Source organism: Passer domesticus, chromosome 18 (assembly GCF_036417665.1).
Source record: "Passer domesticus isolate bPasDom1 chromosome 18, bPasDom1.hap1, whole genome shotgun sequence".
NCBI classification, from domain to species: Eukaryota; Metazoa; Chordata; class Aves; order Passeriformes; family Passeridae; genus Passer; species Passer domesticus.
In genome coordinates this window covers 2158223-2170120 of record NC_087491.1, presented here as the reverse complement: position 1 = coordinate 2170120, position 11898 = coordinate 2158223, and the positions used below count along the sequence as shown (strand labels likewise).

The 11898-nt window shown below is 53.0% G+C and overlaps 1 long non-coding RNA gene across 1 annotated transcript; it reads left to right on the top strand.

Moving 5' to 3' along the window:
* Positions 1-16: 16 nt before the first annotated feature.
* On the top strand, positions 17-6743 carry LOC135283121 (uncharacterized). The gene is made up of 2 exons (XR_010349002.1): positions 17-481; positions 3158-6743. It is a non-coding gene; the product is annotated as an uncharacterized LOC135283121 (long non-coding RNA).
* Positions 6744-11898: the final 5155 nt, after the last annotated feature.

Below are 11898 nucleotides of genomic sequence, written 5' to 3'. Positions count from 1 at the left end.
TGGTGGTGGGGTGGGGACAGAGCTGGCAGGATGGAGGGGAAAATTATCTTCTGCTTGGAATAAAGCAGGGAACTGCTTGTCACTTTTCTTAAACTGGCAAACACTACCCACAGTCTCCAATTCCAAGTGAGAAACCATGTTTTGAACAATCTCAGCCCATCCCCACAAGCACCAGGTCATGGCCACGGTGAGCAGCTGGGCCATGCAGAGGCTGAGCCCTTGCCTGGCTTCCAGGGCAACAGACTCACTGAAGCAGCCCATGGCCATCACCACAGCCCCATGGAGACCCACAGCAAGAATGGACTCCCTGGGGGAGGCTGAGACACCCAGGCTGTCCCCGCTGAGCCCCACCAAAGCATCAGAGGGCTCTGACTGAACAGGGTGCTGTTGGGGGCAGCTGAGGGGCCCTTTTGCTAACCCTGCTACTCATCACCCAGAAACCTGAAGTGAACAAGGCCCTGGGATGCTGCAAAGGCAAAAAGTAAGTGACAAGATGACAGGCAGCAGGGCATGGGGAGGTAGGCCATGTGGGGGTGTCTTCTCTTCCTGGGGTGGGTACAAGCACTATTGTCCACTGTCCCTCAAAACCCACATCCTTTCTGAAATGAAGTGGTTTCTTATTCCCCAGTTCTCTACATTTAACCTGGCTATATGAGGGATTTGTGTGCCTTGAAGTTCCAACAGAACCTATTACTCCATGCTCAGCTATTGTACTGAGCTGCAAGGGGAATTCAAGTAACCCAAAAAGATGTGGTTTGTATAGGCATCTCTGCATCAGCTCTTCTGTGCAGTGAATTTGCTCTTTTCCCATTGCTGATGCATGGAGAAATTATCTGCCCAGAGGTTCCCTCAAATCCCTAGAGCTGTTAGGGAAAAGCAAACATTTTAGGTGGGCTCTGAGCATCTCCCACCCTCACATGTGCCATAGCAGCAAGTTCAGGAGGCAGGAGCATATCTGTTAGGGCATAAGCCACCTTCCTATTGCTGTACTGAAGCTCTTCAGCAGCAAGTCCCAAGCCAATGAGCTGATGCTGCTTCAGCACCCCTTTCTTGAGCTCTGAGAAAGGATACAGGAAGGGGTTCCATTTTGCACTGGGTAAAATCATCTTTCTTCCCTCTGATGCTGACAGCTGGTTTGAGGGCCAGTATCCCATGGAGGGTTTGACTTGCCAGTGGTGATGTTCTGTCCCTCCATGCTGCAGCACAGCACTGCAGCTGGAGAAGTTGTCCCATCCTGTCCTAGGGCTCCTGCAAATCTTTGGCATCAAACTATACTTGTTTGATCCAAGATCTCAGACTGAAAACTCAGCCTGTGGGAATGGAAAGGTCTCTTCTCTTCTTTGGCAGGACTTCAATAAAAAACAGGCTCCCAGCACATCTGGGGCTTCCTGCTGTGCGCCCCAGCCATGGGGTGGGGAACACCAAGAAGAGCTGTCCTGCAGCGTTCCCTCTCCTCCCACCCTACAGTCTTGGGAAAGCTCTGCATCACAGAAACATCTTGTCTGGACCCTTGGTTTTGCCTGTCTCTTTTCCCATTGTTCTTCATCAGGAGCCATGAGAGCAGCCCCAGCACACTGGCTCAGATCTCCCCACAAGCCTGGAGCAGTCCTTTGTCAATACAGTGACTGCCTTAACAATGCTAAAGTTAAATTAAAGTACACAGCCCTAAGGACACCCCTCCAGCCTGCAGGCTCACTTCCAGTCCTTTACACATCCCAGAATGCAGCAAGAAATCTCAGGAGAACCATTTCCTTTGCTAGAGTTGAGGGCTCCAGCCATGGCTGACACAATGTGCACTCTCTTTCCAGCCTTAGTCCAACTGGCATTTTCCCACCCTCTCCCCACCAACTGGGCAGCCAGATCCTTCTTGCCTATTGGGATTCCAGTGGGCAGCCTCAGCCAGCTGACTGTGGAGGTCAGGAGATGACTCGAATCCACCCATGCTGGACCCAGAGTGGAAGAGCTTCTTTTGCTCCTGCACAAGGACTTCCAGGTGCCATCCTGGTGACAGAGCCAAAAGCCAAATGCACTGCCCAGGGGCTCCGGGACTCAGCTCCCACTGCCCTCAGGATGTCAGTGCTCTCAGGCCCCCCAGGACTCCCAGTTGGTGGGGGCAGAGGAGTACAGAAGCCCTTCTGACGGGAGCACTGGGGACACCACAGGCTGTTGTTATTTGTGCCGCCAGCTGTTGCTGCTCCTGGGGCCAGAACAAACCTCTTGTGTCCAGCAGAGCAATGCCAACATGATGCATAGGCAGGGCAGGTGTTGGCACACTCAAGAGAATGATGGCACAGGCAGTTGATGGCATGGGCAGACAGTGGCACGGATTCATTTCCCACCACTGTGGCAGGGAGGGCAGTGTGAGGTGCCCAAAGCAGCCTGGAATGCTCCTGACTGGCTGCAGGAGTCCTGTTTCAGGGCTGGCAGCAATGGATCTGCTGCAACATAAGGGCAGGAGAGTGGGTGCTGTGACCCTTTGCAAAGGCTCAGCCAAGGGATCTCTCCCTCTCCCATATTGCCTCTCAGCCCTGGGTGCTTCCTGGCAGCATCCCTCCTTGTTCCTGATGCCCAGACCCTGCAGGATCCCCACCCAAACCTGCTGATATCTGGGCAACTGGCAGAAGATTTCTCCCAGCTGCTGACAGCTCCCACTTTGGGCAAACACCACTGGGACCTTTCCAGGCTACAATCCCTTAGCATCCACCTCCCAGCAAGTCCTCCAGCAGCCAGACTTTTCTCCTTCCAGCAAAACTGAGGCTCTACAGAGCTGCCCAGAAACAGGGATGAGCTCTGTACAGCTGCACTGAAATCACCTCTTACCGTTGGGCTAAATCATACCCTAGCCAGGAAATTATTCAGCTTTAATCCATTTATTAATCCCATTTTTTCCCAGATTTAACCCTCCTGCTTCACCATAATTGCCCAACCCAGAGCCTTTCACATGAACTCTCCTTCTGAATTCCTGGTGCACCTCAGGGCCCCCCAGCTATCTTAAGAGCTTTTTCTCAAATAATTCAGAACTCAAAGATGGGAGTCAGATAATCCAAAATCTTAACAATGAAAAGCTTCTAACATTTATGACTGGCAGAGATTTTCGCAGTTATACTTTTCAGGTTTTGGACATATCTGCAGAACTGGACTTATATTTGTCTTTCAGGACAAACCTGAGCTTCTAAGATGATGGGATGCCACCAGCTTGAATGTGAGAAAATCATGTGTTGTGAAGATCTCAAAAAGCCCTGGGAAGCCTCATTCATTTCCTCCTCCTCCTCCACGTGCTACCAACCAATGTGACTGATGTGCAGCTGGATGCTCCCAAGGATGCATAGGGATCTCTCCTGCTGTAGAGGGACACCCTCAGACACACCCCAGGGCTGCAGGTAGCTATTCCTGTCCCAAAACAGACACACCCAGTCTTTGGGTCTCTTAAGGCCACTTCAAGCAGGTCAGCTGGCTTTGTGCAAACCTCTGAAACATGAAGAATGTTGCTTCAGCATGAAGCAAGTCTGGGACAGCTCCACAGCCCCCATGGCACAGCAACACACAGTGCTGGGCAGGGTTCCAGTCCATTCTGGAGTCCAGCTCCCTCCTTCGCCAGCAGTGGTCCAGAAGAGGCCACGGAGCTGCTCTGAGGGCTGGAGCCCCTCTGCTCTGGAGCCAGACTGAGACAGCTGGGGGTGCTCACCTGGAGAAGAGATGGCTCCATGGAGACCTCAGAGCCCCTGCCACCGCCTAAAGGGGCTCCAGGAGAGCTGGAGAGGGACTGGGGACAAGGGGGAATGTCCTCAGTGGTTAGATGGGATATTGGGAAGAAATCATTCCCTGTTAGGGTGGTGAGGCCCTGGCAAAGGGTGCCCAGAGAAGCTGTGGCTGCCCCATCCTGGCAGTGTCCAAGGCCAGGTTGGACAGGTCTTGGAACTACCTGGGACAGTGGAAGGTGTCCCTGTCCAGGGCCAGGAGTGGAACAAGATAGATTTTAGGTCCCTTGCCACTCGAATGATTCAATGGTTCTGATCTGCAAAGTATTTTGAAGAAAAGATCCCATGACAAATGTTCTCTGCTGCAGGACAAGAGAGCAGTCAGACCCTCACCTGGGATGGCACCAGTTAAACACATCTCTGAGGCTAAAGTAGATTGCAGAGGTGATTGAGCCACCATGAGGGGAAAGGAAATAGAGACCATCTGTGTTCTGGGATGATCTCAGGCCTTCAGAGCTGCTAATGCTTCACTCAAGGCCATAGCTCTGCCCTTTTAAGATACATTTGTGGTTTCCTCCTAGAACAAAAGGAAAAGAAAAACCTACCCAGGTTCATTCAAAGGAAACTGGCCGTGACCTCCAGGTGCTCCTCTGTGCCTGCAGGGATAGGGCCATGCCCAGAGAGAGCATGGAAAGGATGCTTGTCCCACCTCCTGCTCTCAGGTTTCAACAGGTGACTTGGATGAAACTACTGAGTGCAAATTTTCCAGTTTCATGTGGATTTTCATTTTTGTGAGGTGGAAGAACAATCATGGTTTCATGGGCTAATGACAGGTGCTGCAGGGAAACACCACCCTGCTGTGGGGAAAAGCTTTCTTTACTGGAGTAATTTCTTTCTGCTCAAAGTCCCTGGGCAGGGCTGAAGTTAAACTCTCAGCAGAGAAACAGTGCATGAGTGTAAAATTTGGCAGCACATAGGGGTGCAGGCAGCTTTCCAGAGGCACTCAGCAGACACTCATCTCCTTTCTGAGGAGCAGTGAGGTTCAGATCTCAAACTCCCTTGCACCAGGTGCTGGAGCAGCTGCCCAGGTTGGTGTGCCCTCAGGAGAGCTAACATCAGCTTAGGTGTGTGAAGCTTCTGTCAGGACAGACGTGGTCCTGCCTGGTGTGTGTATCAAGCAGACAGGAGCTGAGCAGAGCTGCTATCGATGAGCATCCACATCCCGCTTCCAGTGCATCCCCCTTCTGCTCTAGTCTGGTCCCCATCCTGCCAGGGAGACATTGTGTCCTTGGGACTGCATTGGCAAGGTCTGGGCAGTGGGGGTCTGTAGAGTGCCTTAGTGGAAGGCACCAGAAGCTGTCCCTGTGTTGGACTCACTACCACCCAAAGCTGAGCCTGCCGGCAGTAAATGGGGGCTCCTCTGGGATGATGTTTTTAAGAAAGAGTAAAAACCACTGCACAGCCCTACATATCCTAGTTCAGTGGAGAGGGAGGGGAGGAGGTGCTCCAGGTGCCAGAACAGAGATTACCTGCAGCCCGTGGGGATGACCATGAAGAGGCAGCTGTGCTCCTGAAACCTGTGGAGGTCCATGGCGGAGCAGATACCAACCTGCAGCCTGTGGAAGATCCCACACCTCTGCCTTCCCGAGGCACGAGCCTGCTCAGCCTCTGAGGGTTTGTATGCCAAACTGTGCTGGGAGCCTGCTTGGCTGCCACTGTCTCCTACCCTCACCTTGTCATGCAGGAAGACTTTATGTGTCTTGCTAAAGGATTCAGCTTCCCTTTCCAACACCCCACACGTCTCTCTTTGGAAGCGAGCCCCGAAATCAGTAATATCAGCTCTTCCGTGGTTGGGGGGTTGCACAGTCAAAGCACCTTCCCTAACCCAGGGTCAAGAAGAGCTGCCAGGGACCTGCCACATCCCAGCCACTTCCAGCCCAAGGCATGGAGAGCCTGAGCCCTGTGCCAGGCTGCAGGTGCTGCTCAGGCTCCCCTCAATAATCTGCCAGGACCATCACTCCTGAGAGGCAGGGAGCAGAGAGATGCCTGGTTCTGTGGCTCAGCAGTGGGTTGCTGCACGAGGAGAAATGTTTCCAGTGTTTGCAATAACTCAGGTCTCCTGAGAGTCACTGGACAGCTCACCAGGGGACCAGCCACTTGCTTTGGCTACTAGCAGTAGCTTTAAGCTTTCAGGTGAGATCTTTACAAGTTCAAGTTCCACTTGTTTAAAAAATAATGTCAGAATCCAGCTGGAGCCTGACACATCGCTCTCAGCAGATAAGCCTGGGAGCAGCCACCAGTAACACAGCTGTGATATTTCCACCGTTCCCTCCTGCCACCCAGTGGTATCCATGAATGAGGAAGGTGACAGCAAGCATATGGGACACTTTCCTGTCTCCAGCTGTCTTCAGCTGGGGGGTGACCTGAGCCAGCCATGATTTTCTGATTTTCACCCTTCAGTAGATTCCTCCTCTCTGTACTTGTCAAAATCCCTCTATTGTAGTGCAGGCAAACCTCCAGAAGCACCATCACTTATCAGGGAGCTGCTGCACCCCAGCACTGGGAGCTGCCTGCTTTAGGATGGGTTGGATCTGGCTTCTACCTTCACTTCATACACTGGAATTGCTGGTGGCTCCATCCCTCTCCAATCTCTCCAGGACTCTCCTGAGTTTGCAGACCCCCAGTTGTATCTTCCCTGGCTGGAGGGACCAGTACTGCTTGGAGGAGGGGTCCTTCCCAGCAGAGTTTCCCAGGAGCCCTATGGCCATGTGATGCCTCCTGGCAGGGCCCAGCTGTCCCTGCTGCCTCATGTGCCACTGCACCACCCTGGTGCATTCCAGGGGCCAGGATCATGGTCCTTGCTGCCATGCCAATTGTTCCTACAGCCAGCTCCCACCTCACATCCCTCCTGGGGTGAACAGGATATCCACCACAGAGCAGAGACATACTACTATTCCACAGGCTGGCCCAGACCTTCAGGATTTTCCCACTAGTGATGTACTTTCCATTGCTTTAAAAAATAAAACCCCAGTTATAAAAACTCCAGCTAATTTTATCCCCAGCCTGTTTTTTTCCAGGATGCTGCTGCAGGATGAGGTGCCTCCCCCAGCCTTGTCTGGGGGGTTCACTGTGCAGCACCAACAGTGCTCATGCATCCAGGGTGTCTGGGGGCATTGGAGGGGAAGACATCAAGCCCCAGCAGTTGGTTGGTTGCCTATGGAAGGCCTCTTTCATCTTCACCTTGCTGGAGAGCCAGGAATGAGAGGGGAACAGTTTGGTGTGGTGAGAGCAGGGCCACAGTGCAAGCAAAGCCACAGTGTGACCATGGTCAGTGTCAGCATGGGTACACATGACCATGGGCCGTGCAACCCATAAGCATGATGTGGGCACAGATACAGGATGAGCATGTACATGGCATGACCACAGTCCCAGTGTGTGCACCATTACCGTGTGCATGTCCACGGGACAGCCTGGCACAGCATGTGCATCCACATGCCCTTAAGTGTGCCTGGGGCAGAGAATTTCTCCAGCAGTGCCTGAATTGCTGAGCATGTCCCCAGCACCACCACGCCTGCTGGCACAGCGGTGCCTGTGGCAGTGTTCCCCCGTCCATCTGTCATTGCAGGGAGTCATTAGCATGCTCACAGGCAGTGCTGGAGCACTCAGCAGCTGTTGAGCTGTGGCAGTGGTCAGCCAAGGTGGCTGTCACAGCCTGACACTGGCACACACCAGCCATTTCTCAACCCTGCAGCTGGTCTGGCAGCTGGAAGGATGGGCAAAAGTTCCCTAGCCCTGAAGGCATCACCCTGGTGCCTCCAGCCAGCAGCAAGAGGGCAGGAGGGGTCCATGGGGCTGGGGACCTTGAAGAAGGGATCCTGCTCTGCAGAACCACACCCCATCCTGAGGCTAGCACACCAGCATCTTGTGAGCAGAGAACGGCCAATCCCACTGAGAGGCAGGAGGAGGAAAAGCAGCCCATGCCCCCAATAAAATGGTTGAAATCCCTGGAAAACCACAGGAACTGGAGAGGGGCTCCAGCTCCCCTTGTTCCCAGGACGTGCTGCAGTCACAGTGGGAGCTCTGCCCCTCCTCAGACCCCCCTGGCACAGCTGTCCTGCGGGATGCAAAGCAATTGGGTCATCCCTGGGGGTGTTGGATCCTGTGGGATGAGCTGCTCCAAGCCTGGCAGCCCCAACAACCCAATTAAGTTTTGCAATACTTAACTTTCTCACAGCCCCATTAGTTTCACAGTTCTGGGCTCCCTCTGGAGGCAGGGTGCTGCACGAGAAACTCAGCAAAGGGAGAGAAGAAGACTGAGGACCCTGGAGGAAAATAAATATCCTCTCCAAAAAGTATTGCTTATAAAAGCTGCTTTTGTGTTTGGTGTGTTTTTTTGTGTGCTCTTTTTAATTTTTTCTTTTCTTTTTTTTTTTTTTTTTGGGGGGGGGGGGCGTGTGTGTGGTTTTTTTCCTCCTAATTCCTTGATTCTAGGAAGGCTAAGAGGCTAAGGAGATTTATGACTTTTTGGGAGTTGGAAGCAATGCAACAGTCTACTCATCCAAGGAAAATGTGAAAAATGGCTGGGTTTGGAAAACCCCCTTAGGATTTGGGACAGAGAAGTAATAAAACAGGGGCTGACAAGTGCAGATGTCCAGGCAGCACAGAGTGTGGGACACTGCAGGGGTGAAGCTGCTCCTGCAGACCTCACCAAGAACCTCCCCAGAATCAGCCATATGCCTCCAGCTGCTATGGATGCAGGGGTGCCAGGGATGCTGCTGGGTCCCTCTAACCCAATGGGAAAAGCCTGGCAGCCTGGCATGAAGTAGCTGCAGGCACTCACCAGCCAACAGTGAGAAGGCATTGGCATCGGTGCAGGAGCATCAGCACCATGATGTCTCTCACAAACCCAAATTATTTCCTTCCTAAGCCATCAATACTAAATATTTAATGATAGAATTGTTAGATCATTTGCCTGATTGAACCAGCTGAGGCCTGTCCAAACTGGCCAGGGCACAACTGCCACAGGGGATGGGACACTGGGCTCAGAGTCTGGGATGGCTCCCAGCCTGGCACAGTGAGATGGTTGATCCATCTGTGGGACAAGGCCTTGCCTTGAAAAGTGGTTCAGCTTGTGGACTAATGAAGGTCTTGGAAGATTTGAAGAGCTAATGGAGATTTTGGAAGGATCCCAAAGGATCCCAAAGATCTAGCAGAACTCATGCTTCCAGAAACTAAAAAAAGAAGTGTTTAAAACACCTGCACCAAACTCAGTGCAAAGCATTTTCATCTAGGGCTAAACAAAACCTTAGGGGTCAAGGCAATGTCTTTCAGGTTTCTTGATTTAATTAATAGGACAAAAGACTGTTTCTTTCCCACTTTGAGCAGCACCACATGGAAGCACTGATCTTCAGCAAAGAGGCCATACCTGGGGGACCTGGGGCTAGGGCATCCTGCTTGCGCTGGGCTGTCACTGCTGTGTCACTCTGCCCTGTGGGTCCCCATCTGTGGGCATAAAAACATGGATGTGGTTGTGACCTTTGCCCACAGCAGCTGCAGGATGCCCAGGGCTAGCAGTGCAGGTGGCCCTGCCTGCCCTCAGGTTCCTGACAGGAAGATGTCATAATTTAGATAATAAAAATGGGATTTTTTTTTTTTCTTACCCCCAAGGAAAAGGACCAGAGGACATGTCTCCTGTCTTCTTGGGCTTGCAGACACTCACAGATATCCTTCATGGGCAGTTGTTTTCAATAGCCAAAATAAACTAAACCTGCTTGCCTGGAGCTGCCTGAGGATGGGTTGTCCCTGGCTGCCCATGACCCATTTGTGGGTTCTCTTAGACCCAAAGCAGGAAAGTTTTGGTGGTAAAAGGAGGGCACATGTCCAGGTGAGGCTCCAGGGCAGAAGGACTTGCTACTCCCAGTGCTGTCCCCTGGATCCAGCCACAGGGCAAAGTAGTGAGAGTCATGTCACCCCTGCCTCGTATCCAGGGGGCCAGACAGCAGCAAAACAGGGCAGTGAAGTGCTGGGCTGTTTGTGCCTATGGAATAGTCCAGACTTTCTGCTTTGGGGATGTGCTGGTCCATGGAGGAGAGCCACAAAGATGATTAAGAGGGATGAAGCATTTCTCTTGAGGAAAGGTTGCATAAGTTAGGTTGTCTCAGTCTAGAGAAGACTTCAGGGAGATGTTAGAGCCTCTTTTTGTGCCTAATGAGATCCCAGGGGCTTTGGACAAAGGCCTGGAGTCACAGCACAAGGGTGAATGGCCTCAAGGGTTAGTGTATTAGAGAGAAATCCTTCCCTGTGAGGGTGGTGAGGCCCTGGCACAAGTTGCCCAGAGCAGCTGTGGCTGCTCCACTCTGGTATTGTTCAAGGACAGGCTGGACAGGTCTTGGAGCAGCTTGGGATAGCAGAAGGTGTCCCTGCCCATGGGAAGGTGTGGAACAAAAAGGTCTTTAAACATCCCTTCCAACTCAAAACCATCTGAGATTCTGATTCTCTGATTCAGTGGTTCATGTGCCCAGCCCTCACCTACAGCTGAGGAAGGGCAGTCAAAGGGTCTTTTTACATGAGTGGGTTTTGATGGCTCCCTGGGATGTGACTGCAGCCCAGACCTAGTGCAGGCTCTGTCCCTCCAATTGCCTGTTCCCACCCAGAGCATGATCCGGGAGGAGCAACCAGAGGTGTCCCAGTGGCACAGCAGGATGGGGTCACCTCTACCCACTGTCTGCACCCACTGCCACACAGGTGTCCCACAAAGGGACGCTTTGGCTCTAAGGAAACCCACACATGTGGTCTTCCAGGGTGTTTGCCATGACCTCAGCCCCTGCTCCGTTCCCTGACAGCTGCTTTTCCAGGGCTGGGTATCTGCCATGTGCTGCTGCCTCCTTGCAATGCGGGGAAGTTGAAGTCACTGTCCCTGTGGTACGCAGCTGCAGAGCAAAGCAGGGATTCTGGGAGCCTCACTCTTCCCCATCACATGGGTCTCCTGGAGGGAGCATCTGCCTTCAATCAGCTGTACCTTGGAACAGAGTGGAGTGGCTGTGCAGGCAGAGGTGAACGCCCACGCCAGGCTGGGATCACAGCCACAGCGAGTCATTGGCTCTGGCAGAGATCTCATGGGACACTGAAGCAGAGCCTGGATGCTGCGCTTGATCTCCTCAGGATGGGAAATGAACCCCCCCAGAAATGAACCATGCTGGTGAGCAGAGGCTCAGCCTCCAACATACCCTGCAGTGGGGAGGGCAGACCCTCTCCATTCCACCTGGGAGTGGGCCTTTGCTCATGGTGCTGCAAATGTCAGCCACAGGCGGGGAGGGGGAACGGGGAGCACTGGGTAGCACCTAAAGCAGAAGGCAGTTTATACCTGCCAAGAGGAGAACAGAGTTGGCATTCTGGAACCTGGGATAAAAGCAAGAGCCCAGGATACAGGCAGGGCTGCAGCAGCACAGCACAGGGATGGTCTGGGATGGGAGAACACTCTAAGGGAGGAATCACAGGGATGATCAGCACCTGCTTGAAGGTCTGAGATGCCACAGGCACCTCCTTATTCCAGTCAGGCCTGGATGGCCCAGCTCCCCATCCCAATGAGAACCATCCCCAGGACCCAGGGTTTTCCAGTCTTCACATCCTCAGTTTGCATCCCAGTGAGTTGCACTGACAACAGCAAGGCCAAGAGGTGCAGAGCAGGAGGGCTGCAGAACCAGGGCAGCAGAGACTGGTGGCCCAGCAGTGCTGACCATATGGCAGGGAAGAAAAGCAAAAAATACTCAGAATGTTCAGGTCAGGGGCCCAAGGTGCAGCTGTTCCTGCTGAAGTGTAGGATAATCGCTCTGCTGGGACAGCAGCCCCTCTCTGAAGGGGCATGGAGCCCAGGCTCAGAGGACATGTAAAGGGCATGTAGCTGGGCAGGAGAGGAGAGAAAGTATGAATACATAAACTTGGGTGACTGGATCCTTCCCAAACTGCACAGCTGAGGACTCAGAAGATGAGATCTTGTATCCCTGGGCAGCCCAGGAGCAAAGTACACCTCCAGACTGAGCTCAGGAGAGGGCTCACTCTGCTCAGACAGGGCTCTGGGGACCCCTCATGCAATGTCACCCTGGCACCCACCACAAATGCCCAGGGACAGGCATGTTGACCCCATGGTGTTGCACCTGTCCGTGATAACCTGCAGCATGGAGGGCTGTGGGGAGGTGAGGTG